The sequence below is a fragment of the Oryzias latipes genome, chromosome 2 (genome assembly GCF_053564925.1).
Source record: "Oryzias latipes strain Hd-rR chromosome 2, Olatipes_Hd-rR_3.1".
Lineage (NCBI taxonomy): Eukaryota > Metazoa > Chordata > Actinopteri > Beloniformes > Adrianichthyidae > Oryzias > Oryzias latipes.
In genome coordinates this window covers 7,909,679-7,922,095 of record NC_136238.1, presented here as the reverse complement: position 1 = coordinate 7,922,095, position 12,417 = coordinate 7,909,679, and the positions used below count along the sequence as shown (strand labels likewise).

At 43.1% G+C, this 12,417-nt stretch overlaps 1 protein-coding gene and 1 long non-coding RNA gene across 9 annotated transcripts in view; one reads left to right on the top strand and one right to left on the bottom strand.

Moving 5' to 3' along the window:
* Positions 1-12,417, top strand: part of LOC101172314 (interleukin-1 receptor accessory protein-like 1) — a 466,015-nt gene that overhangs the window by 410,553 nt on the left and 43,045 nt on the right. The window lies entirely within an intron of this gene.
* The window catches only part of LOC144984161 (uncharacterized), a 31,895-nt gene that overhangs the window by 18,318 nt on the left and 1,160 nt on the right, over positions 1-12,417 (bottom strand). Inside the window, exon 2 of the long non-coding RNA XR_013647837.1 lies at positions 1-12,417. This exon is cut by the window's left edge and continues 18,318 nt beyond it. This is a non-coding gene — a long non-coding RNA (uncharacterized LOC144984161).

Sequence of the window (12,417 nt, the reverse complement as noted above, 5' to 3'; positions counted from 1 at the left end):
CTCTGCAAGCGTTTTGACCTTGACCTGGTCACCGGAGCTGCCTTTAGAGCCGAGTTTCATCAGTCAGCACCCAGCCTCAGTGCAACGAAATTTCCCAGGTTGCAGAGCGAACCCTCCGGAGCTCCCCGACTGCATTTTCTTCTCCACAGAGCAGCGAGCTTCAGCGTTAACCCGGTTAAAGAAGCACTGCCTCCCTCTTGACTCCTTCAATAGCAGAGCATCAGATGACCAGAAGACGAGCACCAAAGATGACAGAGAGCGGGTTTTTACTAAATGCGAGCATGCTGGGAGCTCATCGGTATTCTGCTGCAGATTCGTCCAGCCGCTGCGCACACACAAACACAACACGATAGAGCCCTGTCTAGACAAAAACCAAGATACCTACAATCATGTAAACTCTCCATCCGACTCATTATCCCTCATATTCTGCACTTCTGGGGAGTCCTGACACGTTCTGGCTTTTTGTCTATTTCTCATTGCCGATCAGTTTGGATAGTCGTGTTTTGGTTGAAGCTCTCAAATAATTACTTGAAAAAGTTTTTTTTTTTTTTTAAAGTACCTAGAAAAACGCAGAAGAAAATTGTCTAGAAAGACAAAAAAGTTTTTTTTTTTAATTGAATGCCAACACTTCAATAGAAATAGGGTATTGTTTCCCCCATTCTAATACTGTTTTTGTTTTATAACGTGCAGCCAGAACCAGCATATTCATTTCCCATCATGCATGGTGGCGTATTCCACAGCCTTGAAGAATCAATGCCGTTTCAACGTCTGAACTTTTTCCCTCAAGCGGCTTTTTACACCCAACAAGCGATAACCCCGATTACAGAACCGTGGCGTCTTCGGGGTTTTGGTCAGGCTTGATAAACTCATCCAGAGAGCCCACAGAAGACATTCTACAACAGCTTTCTGCCGCTGATAATCCTGCTGACTTCTAGGCTGACCTTGGCGAGCAGAGATGGGGCGCAGCACCTCTTTATGTAAAAACTATCAAACGCAAAACCACCGTCTTTCCTGGTATCTCTTTAATTCAGCCTCTGTGCTTCAACCGAACTCTTTACAACCGACGGAGCCGAGTATTGATGTGCACAAACAGGCGTTTCATTAGTACATATTCATGTTACACATTCTGCTGATGTATTGAGGATACAGTTTGCTAATTTGCAGTTATTAACGAGTCAAAGGGCAGCCAGTAATATTCAATAAAACTGCCAGAGATAATAGGTCATTATGGTATGTGCTCCAGCATTTGCTGCAGTTTTATTTATTTATTTATTTTTAGTTTCAGTCCTGAACAGAGTGAAGGTTTAACCTCAAAAAAACATCATTCATTTTCATCTCATGTACAAAAAAGTCCCAGCAGTTCATTCAACCAAATAGATTTACAATATCATTATAGAGCATCCCAACGTTCTTTTGACGGTGTATTTGGACCAGTCGAGCGGTCGGGTCCTGGTTGGACATGCCTGTAAAACCTCAGAAAGAAGGTGACCAGGTGATGTTCCCAGATGTTCCCAGATCTCTTCTAGATGCAGAGAGCACTGATTAGGAATGCACACCCCGGCCGTCCTGCGAATTAAAGTGATTTTCTTGGTTTTTATCTGTGACGTTATGCATTTAGTCACACCTCACCACCTGTAGACAGGCGTAAATATGTCAGTCAGCTAATAACGGTGCACCTTCTGTTGATTAAATTGGTTTAAAGCACGACCTTTGACTGGTCTTTTGCTTCCAGGTTGAAGCCCATTCAAAAATAAAATCAAATGCAATTTATTAAGCACCCGCTGGGGGGGGTTACCTACTCAAAATCCCATCTACAATCAATGTTAAGTGGTCCATCCCAGGCGTGTTTGTTTGTAGAAGCTTGTGGTTTGATTTTAGACCAATGGTAGTGTTACCAGTAGAATCTCCTTGATGCTCAGTGAGTGATGTCAAACAAATGTTCACTATCTTTTACTTTCTTGGTTTTAATGAAAGCAAAACTGAGGTAATTGTGTTTTCTCCTGATGGTCGTAAGGATCGTGGTCTTCACCTCCTCTCTGTTGCTCCTTTTGGGCAGTCAGTAGTCACAAATCCTGGAGTGAGACTTGATGCCGCCTTGAAAGTGGACCTCCAAAATAAACGCCGTAACCAGGTCGAGCTTTTTCAGCTGCGACCTTTGGCTAGGATCAAGTCTGCCCTATTAAAGCCAAACCTTGGAATTGTTACGCATGCTTTTGTTTTGTCCAGGCTGAATTATGGCAGCTCCTTATACCCTGGGTAGTCTAAGGCTTCAGTGGCGAGGCTGCAGCTGGTTTAGAACGCTATGGCTAGATTTATCTGTGGTGCCAAGAAGTGTGAGCACACTGTATAGCCTCATTTTATTATTTATTTATGTACAGCACTTTGGGCCTCCTTGAATGGTGGTGGAAGATGGTCTATAAATGAATAAATGAAAAGAGGGTGTGGTTGTCAACAGGTAGCTGTACCGTTGGTTTTCTTGGGGCAATAACTGTCCTTCTTTTTTGTCCTACTTACCTTACAAGTTTTGGGGGGAAAAGCTTTGGTGACATCATATCCTGTCAAAACGGTGGCAACCAAAGACTTAAAAATAACAGTTAAAACCTTTAAGTTAGAAACACAAGTGGATAGTTACATTTACTCAATTACATTTACTGGAGTACGTTTTTGTCAAATTTGTAGTACATCATCTTACTTTTTACCTGAGTCGATTGAAGCTGAAAAAAACTGTCCTTTTATTTAGCAACAATTTGTTGTAATAATTTTTTTATTTTATATTTTGGAATGGACAATTGCATGAAAAAGTAACTGAGCGTTATGAATTTCAGCCAATGGTAATGAAGCCGTGAACCATGGTAATGTTTATCAATTAAAATTCATCACAACTAGCGAAAATACAAGACTAAATGCCATATCTTTACTAAAAGGAAACATTAGAAATGTATTATTTGTCGTAGTCTAACACAAAAATCTCAGCATGTCGTATTTGAACGGACGTGTTGGACTCCTGGCCTTAAAGGCCAACGTCCTGCTGGTTAGGAGAAGCTACGTTGGCAGGTTAGTTAGAAAAGTGAAGGACACTGGTCCTCGAGGCCTTGAGTTTGATGGTTGAGTACATCTTTGTGACCAAACATCTCTGTTACCAAATATACTAAAAATCAATTCTTTCCATTTTTGATTTCCACGTCAGAAAATAGTGTTTTTCTGTAGTTAACTGGAGTTCTTTTTAACCATTTTACTCTTTTACCTTTACTCAAATTTTTATTTGAAACCTCTGTGCTGGAGTGATATCATAGAGTATAGTTACTCTTACTTGAGTCCATTTTTGGACCCACCTCTTATCAGAACTGGGTAACATAATGACTCCGTTCATCTATCCGTGGAGCCAAACCTGTTTATTGTGATGCTATTGGTATGTAAGCAGTCAGGATGCTAGATTCACATCTTCCAAACGGAAGCATCATTTTAACAGAGAAAAGCTTTGGCCCAGTGGACTTTAAATTGACTGAACTTGCTCCAAAGACAACAAATTAGTCGTACGCTTTAGTGGAGTTAAGAGGGACCTTGTTACACCCCAAGTAACCTTAAAAAAATAGGTTTTATGGTCATACTTTTTATTAGAAAACAACTTCATTAACTCTCGACCCACATCAACACCTTCTACTCTCCCAGCTCACGTCTTCAGCTTAAAGAGTCTATATCATGCTTAAGCTTTACAGAGTAAACAATATCAATGTGTATGATAATATATAACCTTTGGCACAAAAACTAACATTTTTTTATGTTTCCCAGTTCATTTTCCTACCCAGAAGTAAGACGCTTTTCACTTTTTGTGGGTGCCGCCCATTTCACAACGTTTGGTCTCTGCAGCAACTTTTGCAAAGATGGATGTGCAAATTGTGGATAGAAAAGGAAAGCGTTTAGCCGATCGCTGCTAGCCGAATGGAGAAAGTGGGCGTGTGTGTTAGCAAAGGGGCGGTGCTGGCAGCGCAGACTCTTCCTGGAAGGGGCGGTTCCCCACTTTGTGACATCATGTGATAATTTTCATGGGTTGGGAGGGCTTCCAGAGGAATACTCAGAAATGCATGAATGGATCAAAATACCACTTTGGGGTGGGTTTCTCTGAATAATTAAAATTAGAATAACAATTTTGCATGATATAGGCCCTCTTAATGGGTGTTCAGTTCATTGGACAAACCTTTATTACAACATACTTTAGGTGACAAAGACAGGTGACTTCTAATCATTTAAGCCTTTAACTCCAGAGCTCTAGTTCCAGTGTTGACATTTATTCAACCATTTACACAAATTGATGTAATTCCAGTGGATTCTGGAATGAAGAAAAGCTTTTTTGCACTTTACTGACATAACGTGTTACATAACGGTAAACAGATACACGAAAACCCGCTTTTCTCTGCATCAGAATCACCTGATTCACGTCAAAACAGTCAAAGAGTTGCATTGGACGTCATGTGTGTTAGCAAGGCGTCATCTCAGCTGTCAAAGGCTTAAACGCTAGGCGGTGCTATAGAGTGTGTAGGATGCTCTCGCTCCAAAAGCCACAACCACATTTTCACTTTTAACTGAGATCTCCACCTGATGAAAAGTGCAAATGTGTGATAAAGTAATGAAAAAAACTTCCATACAAAGACCCTCTTTGTTCCAAGGGGTGAAAAGAATTTTGATAAAGCGATATTTACTTATAAAAACACTGTTTGTTTGTGCATAGATTTGAGATTTTGAACCTAAAATGATATTTGACAATATTTCTCTGTTGAAAATAGCTTAGGGGTGGTTCGGCCTAAAAATCGTAACCTTTAGTTAATTGAGTTGGAGGATAGACAATAGATGATGATGTGTGCTGCTTCAGTGGATTCTGGATAGATTGATTAATGTTTGTCAGACATCAAGAAATCCCCTTGTGGTATTAGCATTGTGGGTTATCAACAATATGTTGTATCAAAATGTTTCTACGGTTCCCAGCCCAGGGTGGTGCGGTTCCTGGATCTCAGGCATGATTCTTAAAAAATCAGATTCAGGGGTAAAGGTTACTTGGGACAGAAGCACAAGCAGTCCCTAACAAAGGTCCTAGACCTTCAAAAACAAAGGAAATGCCTTCAAGACTTCCTGGTAGTGTGAGATATTCAAAATAAATCTAATCTTTAAACGTTTACTAAACTTATAGGCCAAAACCTAATTGCTTTCCTAGCCCTTCGGCTTCTCCCTACCCCTACATCCATCACTCCAAGTAAAGAAATATTGAAAAAATGCCGCTTAGTGATGTCATCAATAGCCGCAGGTCATTTAAGTAATCATGTGGCTGACAGCACATGGAAAATACATAATACATACAAAGTACATAACATTTGTTTTATAACTTTAAAAGGTCATGGAAAAACAAAAAGTCACGTGATAGGTGCTCCTCCACGCCACACTGTGACCGGCAGAGGGATACCCAGCCCTAAGTCGCTATGGCTCCTCCTTAAAAAACTATTTTTGGACACCGCCACAGCTTCAAGTGTCCCTACAGTTGGAGGGGTAGGGAGGAGCCGTTGAGGTAGGGAAGCAATTCGGATTCGCCCTTGGAACCAGAATAAGGAACTTTGTGTCAGTCAGAAATCTGGACTGGGATTTGGGACAGACTAGGATGTCTAACAAGCCACCTAGTGTTCACTCCTTGAACTGTCCTGGTTTCTGTTATTTTCCTTTTTGACCCTTGAACCCCAGAGCTTAAGTGCTGACGTTCTTTGACCGTTTGTGCGATTAATCTAATTCCAACTAATTCTGGCACAGAGAAAAAGGAATTTGCATCGTTACGCAACAACTTACTTTGTTGGATGTTGCATCAGAATTCACTGGACTTACATTCCTTGTGTAAACTGTTGAAGAGTTTCGGTAGTTCGTAGAGCGTGTGTTTGCTATCTTTGCTGTCGCCGGTGACAGCTGCAGTGTTAAAGGGTAAAACCAGTTTTGCCAAGTGTTGCCCCCTTGGTAGAGCCCTACTTAATTCTGAAAACATCAGCTGAAGATCCATACGCCATGTCCGTGGCATTTAACCTCGGGTGGAGACTCAGCTGACCGGCTATAGTCTGGTTTTGATGGAACACATAACGCTTTTAAAATCAGGATTATTCCTTCCGATTGTGGGAGCACCGTTTGTTCTGCAGAAAAGCTACCTGTGCATGAGGCAGATGCGGAGCCTCTGGTTGTTCATATGTTTGGATGTTAAACGTTGAGTCTGTCGCCGCTTCTTGTTGGATTTAGTTTTTTTGTGTTTCATCTGTGGCTTCTGTGTTTCTCTGCAGGTTCAGGTCGGATGTTCATTTCCCATCGCAGATATATGAACTTCTTTCCATTTCTGTAATATTTACATAATGCAGCATAAAGTATTCCATAAAATATGAATTTGCACTGACACTCAGCCCTGCTCTTTCACTCAGGGAGCAGCTGACTGACAGATCAGTGCACACGCGCTCAGATTTATGCACACGTCTCAACGCGTCCTCTTCAAGTCTTTTCTGGCTGTGGGTTGTAATTCACCCGCTTCCTGTTGCTTCCTCCTCTCCCGCTCCGCCGCACATCTTGATGGCTAGCTTGTAATTTATTGTATTGTTTTTAATTAAATGGATGACGGGGGGATTTAAGTGCCAAGAACATCAAAGATGTGGACTTGTGAATTCTAGATTCCAGGCACACCTACGGTCGGAGTAAAGCGGGCCTGTAAAGCTGGATCGCTCCCAAACGGCGCTGTATTAGAGGGATTGAACAGCTAGACAAATGTCACCTTCAGAAGAGGACAGCGGGGGTGATAAAGCAACATCTGGGCAGCTGCGAGTGGAAACCTAAAGCTTGTGGTTCTGGAGGGTCCGATTGCTGCGTTTTTGCAGAGGTTCTGTCCTGGAGAAGAAACCCTGAATTCATTGGTGCCGACTCCTGAAACCCCCCTGACACAGTTTTCCAAAACAAAGTGAATATATTGCAGCAAAAAAAAAAGAATTCATTTGGTGTTCCGATAATTGCAAAAATAGCATGTTTACGACCTCCGCTCCTTTTAGCACAAACCCAAAATGTGCAACGGGAGCAGGCAAATCAGGGTGATTATCTGCAGAGAAAGCTTATATCTGGGTCTGAATAATCACCACTTTGGACTTTGGGGGCTTTGCTCTGTATGTAACCAGCATTAAAAGAGATTCCCTATTTACCAGGTCATTGGAGAGTGTGTTGCAAAAGGTATTTGATGTCTATTCATGGCACATTCATCATTGCCAGACGACCCTTCTGACCTTAATACATGAGAATCCTTTATTTGCAAAAGCACCGTTCCACCGAACATGTCAACGCCCCCGAGGGGAGTTCCTCCCCCTATTTATGGACCAGATATTTTCTGTGGCGCTGACATTTCCTCGTCCCCTGATGCTTGTGTCAATCTTATGGAAATGAACCCAGACGGATCCACTGGGGCATTTTATAATACGTTTGCCTGCTTGCAACTTCTTGGACAGAAATGTCGGAAATTCCAATATGCCTTTTCTTATTTACCTTCCGTATGTCGGTGCTAATTAGACAGACTAGACCCTTTAATCTCTCCCCTTGTCCCTTGTGAACGATGAAAGCAGTTTTCCAGACGCAAAGGCGGAGGTCTCGGTGTGTTTCGGCGTGATGGACAGGCAGGAGGCAGCAGGATGTTGGTGCCTTAATCTTTCCGTCAGCGTCCCTTCCACAGAGCGCCATGTTCCTCCAAGCTTCCATTACCACAAACGCCGACGTTCGTCCTTGTCCTGCAGGCTTTGTTGTTCATTACTGAAACGCGTTTGCCAACAACACCATGCTAAGACGCGTGCTGTTTGTCGGGAAGGATTCCACAAACATAGTGCTCGGTGGCAAAAGTCGCCAACTGTCATGGATCGTAGCATTACCTCTGTATCACATTAACACCGAGGCTTTAGCTCGAGTGTTTACGTTCTTTGAATTGAAGTAAATCTACATCTATTCACTTATTAGCCAAATTCCTATTGGTTCTGATGCTGAGAAAATAGGCATCACTTCACAGTAGCATCGTGTTTACTCAATCAACTTAATTTAGTTGATTTTGACAGAAAAAAAGCAGGTTTACATCAAAATGCAACCATTCATGGTAGTGAATGGTTCACGCAATCATAAACCAATGGATTCCAACGTGGAGAAAAGCTGCTATGCGCCAACATTGATTCATTCTGCAGTTGAAAATGTGCAAAGAACATCATTTCAACACATTCTTATGCAAAGTAAAGCAGCTTTCCTCCAATATGCAACACTTTACACAGTACTGACGTGTTAACGCAATCAGAATAAGTCAACGGATCTACGTAAACCAACAGATTCTGATGCGGAGAAAAGCAGCTCTGCTCTTAAATGCAACACTTTACGGTAGTGAATGGTTCACACAGTGATAAATCAGCGGAGATTGCCCAAAGCTCCATTGATATCATGTCAATCAAAAAGACTGTGTATTATTTCATCTCGTCGGCGGCTCCAGTGCTGAAGGCCTAACAAGCAGTCTGGACCGTGTATCCATGAGGCCGGATGGAGTCATTTTGGGCTGAAAGCGGCCCATTCAGTCCATAGTACACGGAACAGGAAGTCTGGATGGTAGAGAACATTTCAGATGAATATTGGAGAAAATACAAAACGTTAGGGAAAAGTGGATTCAAGCTGAGTGCTTGATGACAGGACACTCCGACCAGGAAGTAGGACGGTTGGGGGTTTGGCCATGCTTCAGATTTGGCCCAAGACCTGGAGGGCCTCACTATTACTTGTAATCGTTGGTTGTCTATTACTTTTACTCCTCTGCTCACCATATTTCTCATTTCCCGCTGCTTTGTGGACCTCCTTCAGTCGCTGCACTCCATGGCGCCACTTAGAAATTCTGTGTTTGTTCCCGCGGAAGGCCCGACAGGAGTCCCTCGTCTACATTAAAGGCGCTCCGCTCTTCGCTGTCAGCAAAGCTTTTGTTTTATTCTGTGCAGGCTGCTGCGTCAGCAGCTGCAGACAAAGACCGGGAAAGAGGGTTTCCAACAAAGTTTATTCTCCCAGCTCAACCATTAAACATGGCAACACCCCCCCCCCCCCACCCCCCAACCATCGATAGTCGAGCTTTCCTCTCAGAATTAGATCTCATTGCAAACAGAACTAATGAGTGCTGCTCCAAACGTGCAAGACAAAAATACTTCACAGTACCTCACGTTGTTACCATTAGCAACATGTGCTTCAAAGTTGGCATGGCAACCGCAGGCATCATCTGACGCTCGTCTGATTGTGGCTCAACCTCCTTTTCCTCCATTCATCCGTACATTTGGTAATGAACCCGTCAGCCGTTGCCGGATGAGCCACTCGTCGGCTGATTTTCTCTCCCGCAACTCCATCGCGCACGAGCTCCAGCATCAACAACAGGTGATGCTTTTGTGCTGGAGAGCGTTGCATTATGGGAGCATCAAAGCAGTGTGGGTGTTGATCTTTGCAAATGTCACACTCTGTTCAACAAGCCTCCAATTGGACTCGTATAACCCCCCTCCCTCCTCCTCCTCCTCCTCCCCTCCAGCTCGTTTGTTTTCTGTAACATCCAACAGGATTATTTCTTTCTTTTTTTTCGACACGGCTTGTTGCCGCCAAAAGCAACAAAAGCAGCAACGTTGTAATTTCACAACCTATTATACAACAACTGTTGCTGTGAGAGTCCAACACGCTCGTGAAATTAGGAAAACAGCTTTTCCATAAAGTGTCCTTTAATGTCAGCATTCATTAAGGTGGCCGTTTGTCCGCTGGGTGATAACGAGCCGCAGCTTCATGTGCGAATGACAGGAACAGCGAGGACGTTGGTTTGACCGGAAAGCCTGTAATAAGCAAAAGGAAAACGGATGCAGAACAGACGGACATTTAGGGCCCTAACCCTCCACCGCTGCGGCCCGTGATAACATTGAAGCTGACTCCGAGTCAGATCCTTTTAGATATTCTGAGGAATCAATTCATGCTGCTGGTACGGCCTGCTGAATCTGGGAATCCACCTCCTGTGCTTAATCAATTATCTGCTGATTTGATTTGGGGGCTTTTTTCTGAGTCCAGATAAGTCTCCCACTATCCTGCTGATCACGAGCCGCTTGTAGGAGCGAGTGGAGTGGAGCAGTCTTCGTGTCTTAAAGGGTTGTTTTTTAAAGCACTTGAAGAGCTGCCTTTGGAGCTTTGTCCCAGAACATGTTCACTTTTAGGACAGACACTTCAAAAGGAACAATCCAGATTTTTGACTCTAAAATGTTTCTGCTCTGGATTCACTTAGCTGCATTTTCCAGGTGAGCTCTAAGTCTCCCCAACAAGTGAAGGCTTTGGGTATTTTGGTGTTCAGGAGTTGAGATTGACGGATGCATCGGAGCATCTTCAGATTGTAAAGAAGGGAATGAATTTAAATGGCCTCAAGCGCCCTGCAGCTACGTTCACACCAACTATGGAAACTACAGTTCAAACGGGTCACTTCCAATGAAAAGTCCATGTTAGCACGCGCTAACCCGCGTTTCTACGTTAAAATCACCCGTGTTCACACATCACTACACAGCTTTTTAAGTTTGTTTTTGGGCTCTACATACAAACCGGGTGTTCAAGTTCAACCAGTTGAACTTTCAACTCTTTGAACATCAAACAGCTGAACTTTGACCAATCGGGGACTCGGATTGTAGACATTATCACAAAGGATAAATTAATAATTGGGATTTGTGTCCATCCAGAATTCCATCACATTAAGTCTCTTGATTTATTGGAATAGAGCTATAAAAGAAAAAGCAATCAGATTTACACTTCTTTGACATTTCACACCAAGCCTCTTCCAACTGTAGGTGGCGAACATGGGCTAGTATTCAGTAAAAAAACATGGCGTGTTCTTGGATCTGCAACACATGCTTGACGCCTTCGTCACAGCTGCCCTCACGGGTGGGTTTGGGCTGCTGTACGGCTCACAAAGAAGGCCTGCACAAGTCCTAAATCACTCAGTTGATCCCTAGTGATCGTAACGAACACTAATACAACATGTGACGCTACAGACGCACCAGGCATGTGACGCGCGTACAGGAATGTGGTAAACGTGGGTTCTTGAATTTATACCCCATGATCAATTTACAGACGGTTGGCCCTTCTGTGAATTAAAGGGGAAGTCATCCATAGGTCGCTACCCAATCTGAATTTCTGACAGGTCAAAGTTCAACTGGTCTAACTTTCAACTCGCGTTCTACTGCCGTACATTTTGTGCGTTGAGCTCGAAAACGTTCATAGAAACTTGAGTAGCTACATGTGAACGCGAGAGTTTGGAACGCGGAAGCCCAAAACACTCGTCTACACGCGTGTACAAAGACTTTTCATTAAGAGTGGGCGCTTGAACGTGCTGCGCCGAAGGCGATGTGAGCGTAGCGTAAAGTTTTACCCGTAGCCATGAGCCGCAGGTCGATGAGTTCTTTTTTCAAAGCAGGTTAATCGGTTTTCTGTACATTAGAGTCGTGCAATTTAATCTATTTCAACGGCTAAATTTGTTCACATGATCAATCCCCAAACAACCTTTTGTAAAATCTCCATTAAGGCAACTCCTCTTTCTCTCACACGAGTGAAACGGACGCCGAGGCGCACGCCGAAGCGCACGCACAGCAGCGATGCTCAGGATTAGAAAGGAGCTCGTCTTCACGCAGCAGGACATCCCAGCTGCCGTCAGAGCAGATGTTCTGCGCTGTTTGAGCCCAGTCAGAGACCCACTCGCGCAGGATCGGTGCGATACGAGACGGTGCAACTGAAAACGCACACGGGAAGATCGCAAAAGACAGAAGAATTGTTTGGACTGTGCCAATCACTTGTTTGCACTTCTTCTTTTTTCCCCACAATGCATTTCCTCTGCCTTACATGCTATTTCACCCACATGAAGCTTATTTTTGAAGTAATATAAGTAAATTTAAACAACAAATGTACCATGTTGATGCTCCTACCTACATTTGTGAAGATAGAAAATATACAGCAATGACCAGAACTGAGTAACTCAAGTTCAAAGGCTAATATAAATCAAAGTTCTGGATTATTTATACTTATGCTTTTTTTAAGTGTCATAAACAGCCTTCTTTCTGCAGTCGGTCATATCTCTTGGGCTTTTGTGTGTGTGTGTGTGTGTGTGTGTGTGTGTGTGTGTGTGTGTGTGTGTGTGTGTGTGTGTTTGAAACCTAAAAACCATGTATAATTTATGAAACTTCAAAAAAAAACACAAGTTAAAGGGTTATGTCTTGGCTGTTCAAAAAGAATCTGTTATTCTGCTTCCCATAATTTCCCAGGATCCATGTAAGGAGATGAAGCTGTCATACCCAGTTGCCATGGAAATATCCCCTTCCTTCCTCAAGTATTTTAAGAACTTTGCAGCCGTGTGAT